Raw genomic sequence first — 15,937 nt, 5'->3', positions numbered from 1 at the left:
CTCTCCCCTCTGGCAGAGGTCCCTTTAAGTCAGGTTTGAGACACAAGCACAGCCAATAGCAAAGCTTGCATGAGCAGTAGCTGTGGTGGTGCTGTTCTGTAAGTAAATAAAAGGGTTTCAGGCTCCAGCATTGTCAAGCTTTCAGATCACACTAACACACAAACAAAGCAATTAAGTTAAAAAAAAACTAAGAAGAAAGAAGGTTCAGCAATAAGTCTCCTGCGGGTGTTATTTCAGAATATGAAGAACCTGGTTACCTAGGAAATCACACATAATTAAAAGACAGTCAAAGATTATACAGAATGTAATATTTTATAAGAAAACAGATGGTATTTAAATGATGTAAGAACGGTGGTGCTTTCATTTTAAGAAATATCCTTTATGTCTTTGATAATTATAATTTCAGTGTTAATTGGTGCATTGTAATTTTTTACTGAAGTGCTCAGACTTATTACTTATAATTATATTTGAAGGATTTAAAACTGTGTTACAACTGGAAGTTTGCAAATGTATGTAATAAAAGGAAAAAATACTGGTAATTCTGTATGTCACAATCTCTTCTCTATGGACAGCAGATTACAGAACAGACAGTATTATAATGCTACCACTAGAGAAGCAGAGTGTGAAAAGATCTGAAACTCTATTGCTGGTATTAGAAGATTGACCAAGAACAATCTCTCCAGCTAGAGAAATATAGAAAGAAACAGCCTACAAGAAAATAAAATAAGCAGCAGCACACAGAGGATGGTAGGATGTAGGGTAAAAGAGTGAGTGAGACAAACACCGATAAGTAAATTCTCTCTTGTTGTTCATACTTTTTTCTTTTCTCCTACAACAGTGGATTAAAAGGACAGACAGTTTATTAGCAAAGAGTAATCCTGGGAGGCAAAACTGCCAAATTCTGCTGCTGACAAGAACCTGCAGCCAAAGAAGGCACCCTGAGAAGCAGAGAGGCCCAGTTGATAGTGACAAAAAAAAAGAGTGAGGAGATGATCATGGTCACTGCTTTACACACCTTGGAAATTAGTGCCTTAGCATGCGGTCTATAAAGGGGCAGCTTCTCTAGCCAAATAGGATCTGACAGGCTACCAGACTGATCAAACCCTGTGAGAATGCAGTCTCAGACCCACCTAGCAACAGCAACTTGTTCTTGTAACCCTCAAAGCAAGGAAACAGTTGCCTTAATTTTTTGAAGTTCTGAGAACAGGGACGATAAAACTTGAGAACCTGCTTACATCCACCAAATGCAGCCTCTTGGCATTGTGTGGTGGGGAAAATACCAGATTTGGATAGAGAAAGGGAGTGCTAAGACTAAATTGTTCAGGCGAAATTGACTATCCACTTGGGAACAAGTCCTGGAGAAAGCCAAAACAACAAAAATGCCTTTCTATAAAAAGAGAAGAAGAGAGAGAGATTATGAGAATTTGATTTACTCACTCGTTTGGCTTAGGTCACTGCAATAAGTAGGGCCATCTTAAAGGAAAGAAGTCTACCAGAAAGGCTCAAATTAGGGATACATCAGAAACTGGGAGAGGAGGATCAAGTCCTGCTGAGGGATGAATCACTCATCTTTGAGACCCTTCTTGAACAGGGACAAAGAAATGCAAAGCATACTAGGCTGAGCAAGATAAGACAGTAATACTCCTGGTGCCACACCAGACCATGAAGATCTTCCAGATCTGAGAGTAAATGTAAGATGTAGAAGGACTTTCCATTGCTCCCCAGACAGTCTGGAACTTCAGTGGAGAAATCCTCATTAAAGGAACTGCTCTGTTCAATTTGCAGGAGCCAAGTGAATAGGAAGGTGGTTGCAGAACACACGAGAGATACCACGACTTATTTCCCCCCCCCCCACTATAAAAGAAGCAGCCTGTCCCAAGGAAGCTGTATTCAACCCCCACTGAAGGAGAGCATAGTTGAAGGAGTGCTGTAGAGCCAAACAATGAACATGATCATATACTGAATATCTGCACACTCTACAATGAGTGAGATCTCATATTGCCAACTCACCTGGACAGAGCTCGCCTTGTAAGACGGAGCTTGGAAGAGTACCACCACCTTTCTTTCTGCCAAATCTGCTCCTTGATTAAGTTATCCTATAACTGATAGCTAGGTTTAAAGTTTCTATTTAGTTATTTATCTGCCTTGATTTCCAGTTGAAAGACTTTGTGGTCCGATCCTGCAATTGAACCCAAATGGGTTACCAAACTGACTTCAGTAGGGCTATATGTGGACATAAGCATCTGCCTGTTTGGTTCCAGCTGCAGGAGCAGGGCCTGTATTCCTAGCAAAATCCAGAAATAAGTTTCACTTACACATGCATTTTGGCATATGCACTGTTGTTATCCTGGGACTGACACAGCTATATTACAGAGACAAAATGGGTGAGATAATATCTTGTATTGGACCAATTTCTGTCTAATAAGCTCAAAACCTTGTTTCTTTTCCCAACAGAAGTTGGCCCACCTCACCTCACCGCCTTGTCTCTCTCATCACTTTGGTACAGGATAAAATGGCTTGAAAGAATACCTCCCATTTCAACCCCCATGCAACTATGATCATTTATTATCACATTTTTAACATCATATTAACATTTTTAAAGTTCCGGGTTAAAAAAACAAACAAACATCTGTTTAAAAAAAGTTCCTCTTTTTCTTTTGCAGTCTATTATAACCCTACACAGCTATGATAAATAATACAATTGAACTCAATGCCAAAATTCACATGCAGACAAGTATATGACCCTTCTTTATGTTACTTGAGACTCTCAGAATATGTTCATATTGTTTTGAGCAGGGAAATAGCCTCTTCTATTTTAGACCATGGAATTATACTTTATCACCAAGCCCATCAGCCTTAAATAAATGAGGTTCATTGTGGAACAAAATTGACAGGTTTGTCTAGGAATATAATAGCACTAGCCATCATTCTTCATTGCCTGTGATAGGTGTAGAAAATGAGGCATAATTTCGACTACACTTCTACCCCAATATAACACGGTCCTCGGGAGCCAAAAAATCTCACTGCCTTATAGGTGAGACCGCATTATATCGGGTTTGGTCCAGTATGCCATGCCGGACTGGACTGGCTTCCCTGGCTGTGATTTAAAGGGCCCGGTGCTTCAGCTGCTGGGGGGAGCCCTGGGCCCTTTAAATCCCCGCCGGGGCTCTGGCAGCCAGGCTCGGGTGGGTATTTAAAGGGCCAGGTGCTCCAGCTGCTGCGGGGAGCCCTGGGCCCTTTAAATCCCCGCCGGGGCTCTGGCAGCCAGGCTCGGGTGGGGATTTAAAGGGCCTGGTGCTCCAGCTGCTGCGGGAAGCCCTGGGCCCTTTAAATCACCGCCCAAGGTCTGGCAGCGGGGCTCGGGTGGTGAATTAAAGGGCCCGGGGCTCCACACGAATTCGGATATAACGCGGTAAAGCAGCGGGGCTCGGGTGGCGCTTTACAGGGCCTGGGGCTCCCCGCCGCTTTACCGCGTTATATCCGAATTCGTGTTATATCGGGTCGCGTTCTATCGGGGTAGAAGTGTATGTGTAATTAAAAACTAGCAATAGCTTATATTTTCTCCACACAATATTGCTTATAGTATTTAGTCTATTGATATTGTATTTTCTTAGGATTTACAGAGGCGATGAGACTGTATAAACTTGTTCTACAAAAACATTTCTTTACCACTATAAATATTCATATGAGTAAACTCCATTGTTTTAGGAAGAAAAAGGAAGCAGGGGTGTGCTATACAGAGAGTATCTATTAGGGTACAGTGACTGTAAACATGCCATTATGATCTATGGTCTTAACTTTCAGGCACTTCCGCAACAATATGTGGTTAACTAAACACAACACGCATTCACAGGCAAACAATGAAGTAAAAACATACCGTGGCACAAACTGAAAACAAAAACAAATGAAATGTAAGCACTACCCTTTTTGAAGATCTAGACTCATAATTAAAGTTTCATCTTTAACTCTTCTGTTTGTGCTGAGGATACGCACAGTAGCATCACTTCCTGACACAGAGACCTCACACCCCAGAAACTCGTTGAGATACTGAGCCAAGTTAAGCATTCAGAAACAAAGTAAAAATGGAGTTTCAGCATCCCCATGATGACTGAAGTACATGGCCTTTGTCTTTTCAATGCTGAATGCAGCTGTGGCGTGGTAAAATCCCAGTTTATCACAGTCTGTCACTTCATCTTATCTCCATAGAATGCTCTTCTGCCATGCAGTTTTACCACTGTGAATCTGAATTTGTGGAAGACAATTATGTAGCATATCACCTAGATGAAAGAGTTCTATCACTGCAAGAAATGAGCGAGAAACTTGAATTATACAAGACAGTTAATGTGCACGTATCAACATTTATGTGCAGTATTTATATTTCTACAAACCACTGCTTCATATGATTATATACGTGTCTCTAATGACTCCCTCTCACGTACGTCAGAAGAAGAAAGTATCAAATGCCATAGTAATGCTTCTGGACAAGTGATGAATGCTTTATTTTTTTCTCGCAATAATTTCAAGTATGAAAAGACTGGGAATTGATGCCAGTGTGTTGCAGATACCGGTAGCCAGCTCTGGATATTCTTTAAAATATGTAACATCCATTTTTAGCATGTGGCAAACACACATTGTCATGTAAAAGTATCTCATTTACTTCCAGTATCATAAGTTCCATGGTAGGAAGGGACTAAAAATTATTTGGGAAACATTTAATTGAAAAAGAAATTGCAAAGCTTCTGCTTCCGCTTTCTAAGAAGGAGCCTGATAAGTCCTTGACCCTGCCATGAGCTGTATGTGGGAGAGTTACCTGCACCCACACACAACTGCTTGCAGAATGTTTTCCAGTTTGTTTCCCCTCTACCTCCATTTGACTATTGGGACAGAGAGCTGCACATAGAAACCCCTCTTTCTCTAGGAATGTGCTGAGAAGACATAGGTGCAGATGGCATACTGCATCAGGAATGAGTTTAGAGGATCATCACTACTGGCCATCGATTATCAATGAACATTAACATACCACAAAGGACCTGCAGACCGGGGGAGACCAAGTTTCGGGGGTCAAGCCTCTTTAGATCAGTTAGAACTCAGCTGATGTTCATTTGTTTATTGATTTAGCACAAATAAAAAAGTGTTAGGTAGGCATTAGAAACCAGAAATTAATGAGCGCTACAGAGCTCAGGAGTTAATGAGATCTGTAGAGCAATTAGTCTGCATTACACAACAAGGTGTAGAGCAGGGGTGGCCAACCTGTGGCTCCGGAGCCACATGCGGCTCTTCAGAAGTTAATATGTGGCTCCTTGTATAGGCACCGACTCCGGGGCTGGAGCTACAGGTGCCAACTTTCCAATGTGCTGGGGGGTGCTCACTGCTCAACCCCTGGCTCTGCCACAGGCCCTGCCTCCACTCCACCCCTTCCCCTGAGCCTGCCATGCCCTCGCTCTTCTCCTCCCCCCTGGAGCCTCCTGCACATCACAAAACAGCTGATCAGGAGGTGTGAGGAGGGAGTGGGAGGTGCTGATTAGTGGGGCTGCCGGTGGATGGGAGGTGCTGGGAGTGGGGGTGGGGGAGCTGACGAGGGGCTGCTGACATATTACTGTGGCTCTTTGGCAATGTACATTGACAAATTCTGGCTCCTTCTCAGGCTTAGGTTGGCCACCCCTGCTGTAGAGGGTATGCAGGGTCAGAACAGTATACAAGGCTTGATCTTAGAAAAAGGCTCTGAGTTCAAGTTTCCCAGATGAAAATGTATCTAGCCTAGGACCTGATTCACCTGTCTTTGAAGTGACTTGCTATTGATTTCAATGGCAGCAGGATCAGGATTTGATTGTCAAATAAATGAGGCGCTTGAGTCTAGCTGTTCATTATTTAATTATTTGGTTTGGGGTGGGGAGGACAAAGCTTTACTTAGAGGAAAAACAGCATAACAAATCCCTCACAAAGTTTGAGTAATATAGAGCAAAATCTATAATACAGGATTCAACAGAAGAAAAAAGTTCTTCCTTGCTAAAATTAATTCCAATCTGCAGGATGAAACATAATACTTTGGACTGCTATAGCACCTCCCATCTGATGAGCTGACAAATATTAAGATATTAATCTGAAAACATCACTTATTTAAAAAATGAGCACATATTGTTTATTTCTTTACTTTCCGAGGGAGGGATTATATTAATATTTGGGATCTGACACCTTCTTCATCAGGCCTAGTTTCAAGTAAACTCTTGTTTTTGAATCTTTGATGTGTCTTTTCCTTAGTTCTCATGTTAAGGTAACATGCCAGCTTTGTTTCTTTGTTCTCAGGTTACAGGGACAATCTATCATTTTACAAGTAGAATCCATATACCGGTTTGAAAAAGAACATTCATCGGAGCCTAAATCACTAAACTCCACCAAGTGGCAGAGTAGAGAAAGTGTAACTTGAAGAAACAAGTAGCCAGTGCTTTAGAAGGACTTCATGAGTGGCTCTTTGTGCTCTTTGCGCTAGGCTAACACAATGAAGCGTGTGTCTCCTCTTGGTTTATTAACCAAATGATTTCCCCGCCCCCACCCATACCTCTTGAGCATGGAATGATGAATAATGATGGGTGAGTAATGTCAGGAAACAGAGGACAAAGGCCCTGCAATAACATTTGAGTATGCAATATGTTAAGCCCCGATCTTTCAAAGATGAATAACTTTACTCATGAGATTAGCCCCTTTGCCTATGATGCTAACTGTGGGGATGAACTTACTCACACACGTTGTTTCCAGCTTTAGAGCGTGCATTTAGGCCAACCAAGGCCATCTTATTATTTATTTGCATTGTGGTGGTGCTACAATGCAAATAAATAATAAGATGGCCTTGTTTGGCCTAAATGCACGCTCTAAAGCTGGAAACAACGTGTGTGAGTAAGTTCGCCCCCACAGTTAGCATCATAGGCCCTAGTCATGGACCACGACCCCATTGTGCTAGGTACTGTACACACAGAACAAGAAGATGGTCTCTGCCCCAAAGATCTTGCAGTCAAAGGCTATGTCTACACCAGGAGCTGGGGTGTGATTCCCCTGCTTGTGTACACATACTTGGGCCAGTTCTCAATGAGCTAGCCCGTGTATAAATAGCCGTGCAGCCTTGGTAGCACAGGGAGCAGCAACGGAGGAACGGCTGAGGCACGCCAAGAACAATCTTGCCTGAAACTGGTGGATATGTACTCTGCACAGCTCAGCCTTGCTTTCACTGCCACTACCTGTGCTGCCATAGCTACAGTGATATTTATACTTGCACTAGCTTGATGAGAGTAGGGGAATATCACCCAGCACATAGAGCACACGTAGCCTAAGTAATTAGGAATCTAAATTGTATTCTGAATACAGGAAAAGTAGATCACATGCAAATAGATTACACATTTAGAGTGCTTTGCCCTGGACATTTTTTTTTCCTTACTGAACTTACAAACAACAGTATTTTTAGGCCCCATTATTTAAAGAGCTTCACAAATCCCAGTGAATACAAGTTTTTCCTTTACAATGAAGGCAATTTAAATGTAATTATTCCCCTTCAGTGTTTGTTTCATGCCAGCCAGAGACGAACACAAAACAAATGAAATTATTCATTCCAGTCTTACCAGCTAACATGAGTAACGTGCAGAAAACAAACAAATGGTGAGAAGCAAAGTTAGAATTGTCAAACTTTCAGGGTTAGTAGTCTGAAGAAGTGGTTATAAGTAAACAGACAAGAATTTAAAGATACTTAGCAGAGGGCCAAATATTTAGGTTTAATTTTAAACGATATTAGCAGAACTGTTTAAACGAAAAGTGAGAGAGAGAGAGAGAGAGAGAGAGAAAATCTGAATTTTGGTGCAGATAGTTTATTTGGATTTCACATTCCCCTACAGTATTTGCTACTTAGACACTGCAGCATCTGACTAATCAAGAACCAGAAAGTATAAGTGACTGGTAATTATAAACAAAAGGGAAAGTGATTAATCTATTCCCATTGTCCAAGTGGAGTATAAAAAGTTTAATTTTACAAGTTTCAGATTCAATCATCTAAAAGAATATTTTAATTTTTTTTGTTCTGTGTTTGTACAATGCATAACACAATGGGATCCTGGTTCATGAGTGGGGCTCCTATATAAATTAGTAATAATCATAATCATTCATTGCTTGTAAAGCACTTTGAAGCAGAAGAGTTTATAAATGCTTGCTATCAGTCTGGCAGCATCCCTTTACAAAACATGACATTCGTGTTGATAGTTTCTCTCTTAAACACAAGGTCGACCTAATTTTTGGTGGGTGTATTTTCCAAATAAAAGGTAAGGAGTTTGTGAGACCCTGTATCAAGGTCACATGAAAAGCAGCTGTCACAGCAGTTTTCAAAAGAGACTTACACAGATAGTTTATAAACCACAATAAAATAATAATAATTAAATAAAAAGGAAGTGCCAGAACTTGGGCAGTGGAAATTAACTTCAGAGGCCCTCAGACCTAATTTTTGTTCCATAGATTTTAGGTTTTCAAAATTAAATCAAATGTAAAATGAAAGGACAGAAGTGAGTGAAAAATAGATTCATCAATAGATTCTAGTTTATGTGGTGCCTTTCAAAGAACAGTCATCACACAAGCATCCACATAGCATCCTTCTCTTTAGCTGTTGCCATGTGATCGTTATTTAGTGGACAGGCTGCTTCCCAGTGGACCATGCTTATGATGCACAGCAATGAACACCTATCATCTCAACTGGCAAAAATTGTCAGTGTTAGCAGACACACCAAGGTCTGACTGTGCATAAATCCAAACTACACCTCTACCCCAATATAACGCCGAGGGGCGGCTCCAGGCCCCAGCACGCCAAGCGCGTGCTTGGGGCGGCAAGCCGCGGGGGGCGCTCTGTCGGCGCTGTGAGGGCAGCAGGCAGGCTGCAATCGGTGGTTTGCCTGCGGAGGACCTCCTGCAGGCAAACCGCCGGAGGCAGCCTGCCTGCTGTGCTTGGGGTGGCAAAATCCCTAGAGCCGCCCCTGATAACGCCACCTGATATAACACGAATTTGGATATAACGTGGTAAAGCAGCACTCCGGGGGGGGGGAGGGAGGGGAGGGGCTGTGAGCTCCGGTGGATCAAAGCAAGTTCAATATAACGCAGTTTCACCTATAATGCGGTAAGATTTTTTGGCTCTGGAGGACAGCATTATATCGGGGTAGGAGGTGTACCTTCTCAATATCTACTGCTTTCCTTAGATCAGATTTGAAGCAAATTGGTAGGACAGCATAGAAGCGTCTGGACTGCTGCCGCCATACTTGGTATAAATGGACTTCTGTTGCTCAGGCCCGCCAATCTAGCACTTATCACAAACACTAAATTTACTAAACAAAAGCCCCAAAGTCATGATTTATCTTTAAAAAGAATTACTTGCTCCAATAGCCAGGTCTGGATGGTCAATAAGATCATGAATGTGCAATGACTTAGGGCTTGTCTACACTCTGCATTAGTCCGCTCTTAGATAAGTGTAAATTCTAGTGTGCACCAAAATGTTGTGCTATAATGGGCCTGTGTGGACCCTGCTGGCACACGCTAAAAGTTCCCTAGCGTACATTAGCGTAGTACTGTTTGAAACAAGACTACATTAATGCACACTAGCAACCTTTTAGCTGGGGGGAGGGGAATGCGGTGGGGGAGGACTGAGGGAGCTCCACCCCTATGTAAATTCACATGCATCTGGGGGATGGGGAGAGGTGAGAGCAGGAACCTGGAGCGGCTGGGACCGCCACCCTGAGGCCTGGTATCAGACCCTGGAACAGGAGTGGGTTGCAGGGGCTGGAATGGGCTTGGGAGCAGCTGTTCCCTGATGTGCAGGAGGCGCTGGGAGGGAGGGGGAGGATGGGGGTGCTTGGGGGAGAGGGCAGAAAGAGGCGGGGAAGAGGAGGGGCAGAGGTGAAGCGGGGGCAGGAAGAGGTAGGGTGGGACCTGGGGCCAAGCAGGGGTCCTTAACCCCTGGGGACAGGACAAGAAGTCTTAATTCCAACAGGGGAGATTTAGGCTAGACATGAGAAAAAAAATACTTCCTAACTGTAAGGTAGTTAAGCACTGGAACACATTACCTAGAGATGTTTTAAAATCTGTCATTGGAGGTTTTAAAGAGCAGGTTAGACAAACACCTGTTGGGATGGTCTATATAATACTTAATTGGCCTCAATGCAAGGGAATGGACTAGATGACCTATTGAGGTCTCTTCCAGTTCTGTGATTCATATGTTGATAAACCACATCAAAATTGTGATGAAGCAAAGTGAAACCCATAACAAAAGTGGAAATGTTATAGTCAGATTTTAATCTTTGCACAGAACAATTCAGGGTTTTCTTCCTCTGCTATTTCGTCTAAATAAGTACCAGGAATGACATTAAAACAACTTCCTCAGCACAGAAAAAAAGCCACCCCACTATTGCAGTGTTTCCAAATAAGAGGTTCAAAGATGAATGCCTTTTAATACAAAAGTTTCCTAGCAACGTGTGTCACTTAGCTAGAATTTATTCCAAAAATGGCGATGCTCTCAGAATTGTAACTGTAACTTAGTGTTTAAACCACAATGGCTATGCTGTATTACTCTGTTTTTGCCTTCACATCCCACAGTCTGACATAAAGCATCAGTCTCCTTTTCCCAGTCTCAGCTTTGCATTCTCTCTCATTTTAGTCCTATGCACAGAGCCATCTTCCCGTCCTTATCTACCAGTGTCTTTTCTGTCTTCCTTCAAATCCCTGTAGACATCCCTTCCTCTCTCTCATTAATAATCCCCATAGCATCCTGGACTGTTGTCCTGTGGCTTGTCTTATTTAGATTATAAATTCTTCAGAGCATGGGCCATGTTTTATCTGGGTTCATGAAGTGATGTGCCAATTAACAGTGCTACAATAGTAACACAGTAATCTGAGTCTGCAGGATGATCTTGTCCAATGTGCTTTGTGCCCAACAGGGGTTTCTTATGCAACAAGAACAATAACTTGCACTCAGAGGAATAAGAGCAGCAAAAGCTTTGTCAAGCCATTTTCCTCGTGGCCTCAGGGTAGAACAAAAGGAAACAGAAGGGATTGGCAGAGTTTCTTGAAGCACAAATACTTATTACACAACAATGAAGCATCAGAGGAATTGGTTGCAATATTAAGGGTACCCAGAGGGCAAACACAGCCTAGGAGTGACAGCCACACACCCAGTTCCCCTTCCCTTCTACCCCAGTTGGAGCAAACATGTACAGGAGCATCCTGTTGTATAATAATGTGCACCCAGATCTACAATTACTAGCCCTTAACTCTCTTGAAAGGGGAGAGGACTGGACAAGGCAACTTCAGGAGTTCTTTAACTTTTTTAGGCAATGATCTTAATAGCCGCTCTCGTCTCATGGACCACCTTCTCTTACATTTGCAAGTACACAGACCATTTCACTCCTATAGCAATTGTTTACAAGGAAAAGCAGTATTAGGAAACCATGCAGTGTATTTTTTAAAGCGTCTTTTAATACCATGTAGCAGCTGGAAGCAAGGAGGAAAGCCAAAACCATGTGACCAACCAGTTCTTTATGGACCACCTGCAAGTGCTCCAATGACCACAACCAGAGCTACTAGGATAGTTTATTTTATGTCACATGCAATAAAATACAAGGGTAATTGCAATGCAATAGTTAAGATGTGGAATCCATGGGTCACAGTAATCAAAATTATGCCTCACACAGCAAATGCTGTCAGGAGTGAGGGCCTGCAGCTGATCTTGGGACTTCCTTGTTCAGTCTCCAGGCAGACTAATGAGCTAAGATGGTCTACAGCAGAACTGTCTAGTGGAAGGGAGCCAGCAGGCGTATTCATAAGCCCAGCAGTGCTAGCAGGTTGCTGCTGGTTCAATGCTTATGTCTGCCGCTGTAATTGCTCTGTGCCTGCCTGGTGCCCAACCTTGTTCCAGTCCTGCCCCAACCACTAGGCATGACTGCCCACACCCCAGTCCTGACAGCCATAACCTGACCACCTGTGCACAGTGTGTAGTAGTGTTGTAATATGTATGTGCTTTAACAGATTGTACAGAGTATGGTAGTATATGGCTGAGTTTAGAGTAATTGTAAGAGCATCACCTTGGTTTCTTAACTTTTTGGCTTTATAAACTCAGCTGCAACAACGTACTTTTCCCACTTCTAATTTCTTTATTTAAATAAAGTGCACATTTAGACATGTGTTCATTAGCGCACGTGCTCATACGTACACACACTCTAAGCTACATGCTCCAGAATCCACTAAGCCCTGCAGAAAATGTAAAATTGGAAATCACAGAAGCCTCGGGCTCAGTGCAAAGGCCACCAAAATAACCTGGGCACCCTCTAATAAAATCTCAAAGGTAGAAGACCTTACTAGGGACAGAATAGTAATTGGAAGGTCCCAAATGCATTAGGAAATACAGATATAAAACAAATGAAAAAATGCAACCTTTACTGTCGTACCATAAAGCTTTAGCCTGCTTTCATGGTAATGGGCTCTATTACCTAGTAATGTTGTTCTTACTTGCAGCATATGAAATACCTCTATTTCATGTAGTGAAAGATGTCACACGGAGGAGTCAAAATTGCTCAAGAAAAAAAAAAGAAAATGCTTTGAGACGATGCATAAACCCACTCAAATGATTTTGAGAACTCGAAGTCCTAAGTGATAGAGGCAATTTGTTCAGTTTGCTATATAATGGCACTGCAATATCTTTATCTCTGATTGCGAGATGTATGAAGTATTAATAACTTTGGAAAAGGGTTTCCTTCATCTTCACTGCTAGTGAAAAAGAGATATCTATGGATTCCCCTACCCCCACCCCGAATTTACAAAATCACCTATTGGGTAGTAGATTTCTAGATGCTTGCCAGCTCCAGTACAGAAACTCATAATTGACTATAAAAATAATGAAAGAGCCATTCCAGTAATACTTGCAAGACTATGGATTTTGTCAGCCTGTGGTGTACATAGCTACAACTCCATGGTTGTACACCTTTAAATATAGAAATTATGTTTATCTGGTAGAGAGCAGGAGTGCGAGAAGAATAATGGAGATTTTATATTTGTTCTTTTTCTTGTTTCCTTTAATCTGAGGCTATGTCTACACTACCACTGGATCAATGCTCCAGTGATCAATGCACTGGGGATCGATTTAGCGGGTCTAATAAAGACCCGCTAAATTGACGGCAGAGCGCTCTCCAGTAGACCCCCGGTACTCCACCCGGAATGAGAAGAGTAAGGTAAGTTGACGGAAGAGTCTCCCCCGTCGACCCACCGCGGTGTCTGCAGTAAGTCAACCTAAGATGCATCATTCACCTAGCTGGAGTTGCGTAACTTACGTTGACTTACTTTGGTAACGTAGTGTCATCTGACCTGAGGGTGGATGATTTGCTCTGTGTATGGAAAGTAAGATTTGCAGGGAAAAAATCTATAACCTGTGGCAATGAAAACTGTAGCATACAGGACTATAGTTTAAACCATGTATTTATCTGGATTACAGGGTATCCTGTTCACAATGGCATCATCCTCTACACGTACCTCATACCACACCTTCTGTGCTCCTTATTTAGCACACCTGCCTCACTAAGCCACATGCCTGCAACAGCTTTAACTCCAGTCATCTGTCTCCAATGCAGTAACATTTGCCCCTTTACCTTACACTCCATGGGCTCACTGCCCTTCAACAAAGACAACCAGAAAGTGAATGATACCAATTACACCACCATTCCATCTTGATACCTAGCTTTATCCAAGAATTAATCCAAACCCTGTAGCTACTAGAGGGATGAAAGCTGTGCAGCATTTTACAGGCAAACGTGGAATATTCTTGAACAAAATAGTTGAAGATGCGAGTCTAGAGACATTCTGAGTTAGTGAAGAGGATCTCTGTGTGTTACAGTACAATCTGGTTAACAAATAGACTATTCAATGCTTACTTTATAAGATTCAATAATCTGACATTCCTTTAGATGTCCCAGTCTGCTGTGTAGTGATAGACAGAGGGCTATGTTGAACATGCTTGTTGTAGGTAGATGTAAAAGGTTTACATTTCTGAATATTAAGTTATACTTTAACTGTTTAGACTACTAAGATCTAGCCAGTGAGGTATGTGTGTCTATATATTTAATACCTGTCCAGGGCTGGGCAAGTTGCTGCAGGAAAACTACTAGTTCTACCACAGAGTTGGGGTTTTAGTCAGCTTTTCTTATTTTCACTTTGGAGAGTAAAAATGTAGGATTTAGATAATTTGGTCACTGTGCAAATTTGAAACTCTCTTCCATAGCGTGCTTTAATTTAGCATTAGCAATTCATCAGATCAGTCAAAAAATGAGAAATCCAGCCAGAAGGCCTGGAATCAATTATTTCCATTTACTCCACAAACTGCAGTTATAGACGTGATGCAGTCTTGGAACAGTTGATTTGGTAAGTTCATGGTTATAGTCTTGCGGGATGGAGACTGCTAGAGAATGGAAGGGTTGGTGGGATTTTGAACCACCATGGCCTAGCTGGACATAGTGATAAGGTTCCTAAAGCATGGTTGACTTCCTCAGAGTCCAGTGATATATATTGTGTGTTTCCTGTTGCTTGTAAAAATTCCAACAAACAAAAACCACAGCCCCTTACACACACACACACACACTCTTTTAGTTTGGACTCAGATACTGAGGCAATAGGCGTCTTAGCTAGATCTTATTTCCACTTGCAATTTTCACCCTGCATTATACATTAGATCAAACATGCCTAGGATTAGAAATACAGAAGGATCTAAATCAGAGGTTCTCAAACTGTGGTCTGTGGACCACCAGTGGTCCATGAGCTCCATTCAGGTGGCCCATGGATAGTTGCCTCTAAGGTGTCTGCCTGGGCATCTGCACATGAAAGAATGAAGGGCCACACACCTAATTAGTGGAGCCGCACAGGTGTGGCTCCACTAATTAGGTGCCTGGCCCCTGAGAAGATGCACATGTAAGGTGAGGTGGTGGCCAGGGGGAATAGGTGGTAGGGGGCGGTGGGGGTGGGGAATTTGGGACGTGAAGGGTTGCGGTAGCCAGAGAAAGAGGTGACTTTCCCCAGCTCCAGGGCTGCGGGTGCCAGGAAGAGACCCCAGCCCCAGCTCGGGGGCTGCTGCAGCAGAGAAGAGAGGGCACATCCATTGCATTAAAAAGGTAAAACTAGTGATATTAAAATATGGGTTGTGTGCTTTTATCTGTAGAACAAAAAATGTTAATTATTATTGTTTGTTTTTTAAATATAGCGCTTTTATCCAAAGCACTTTATAATAGTTAGCTAACGGTACAAACAACATTTGGAAAGATCATTAAAGTGGTCTGCCGAGACCCTCAGCAATTTTCAAGTGGTCTGCGGGGAAAAAAAGGTTGAGAACCACTGATCTAAATCATTCTGTATCTGAATGCCGTTGTTTAAAATGGAGTGCTCCTCCCAAGTTAGTTCCCATTACAAATTTAGCAGTTACTTTCAACACCATCTTCCATGTTGTCTATATACATAATATTAAAAATCTTGCCAAAAGTGAATCCTGCATGTTCTCTGTCTAGCTGGATATTTTCTACATTTTCAAAGATATTGATTTCAATTAAAACACAGAATACAAAGTGTACAGTACTCACTTTATATCATTTTTATTACAAATATTTGCACTGTAAAAAACAAAACAAATAGCATTTTTCAATTCCCCTCATACAAGTACTCTAGTGTAATCCCTTTATCAAAGTTGAACTTACAAATGTAGAATTATGTACAAAAAATATCTGCACTCAAAAATAAAACAATGTAAAACTTTTGAGCCTACAAGTCCACTGAGTCCTTCTTCTTGTTCAGCCAATCGCTCAAACAAGTTTGTTTACATTTGCAGGAAATAATGCTGCCCTCTTATTTACAATGTCACCTACAGGCATTCACATGGCACTGTTGTAGCCAGCAT

The 15,937-nt window shown here is 42.1% G+C and overlaps 1 long non-coding RNA gene across 1 annotated transcript in view; it reads right to left on the bottom strand.

The window, feature by feature from the left end:
• Positions 1-3,505: 3,505 nt before the first annotated feature.
• The window catches only part of LOC123373673, a 58,125-nt gene continuing 45,693 nt past the window's right edge, over positions 3,506-15,937 (bottom strand). Inside the window, exon 3 of the long non-coding RNA XR_006580812.1 lies at positions 3,506-4,298. This is a non-coding gene — a long non-coding RNA (uncharacterized LOC123373673). The remainder of the gene's footprint in view (positions 4,299-15,937) is intronic.

This window comes from Mauremys mutica, chromosome 7 (assembly GCF_020497125.1).
Source record: "Mauremys mutica isolate MM-2020 ecotype Southern chromosome 7, ASM2049712v1, whole genome shotgun sequence".
NCBI lineage: Eukaryota > Metazoa > Chordata > Testudines > Geoemydidae > Mauremys > Mauremys mutica.
Note: the sequence above shows the minus strand (reverse complement) of the source record. Positions and strands in the feature narration are given on the sequence as shown.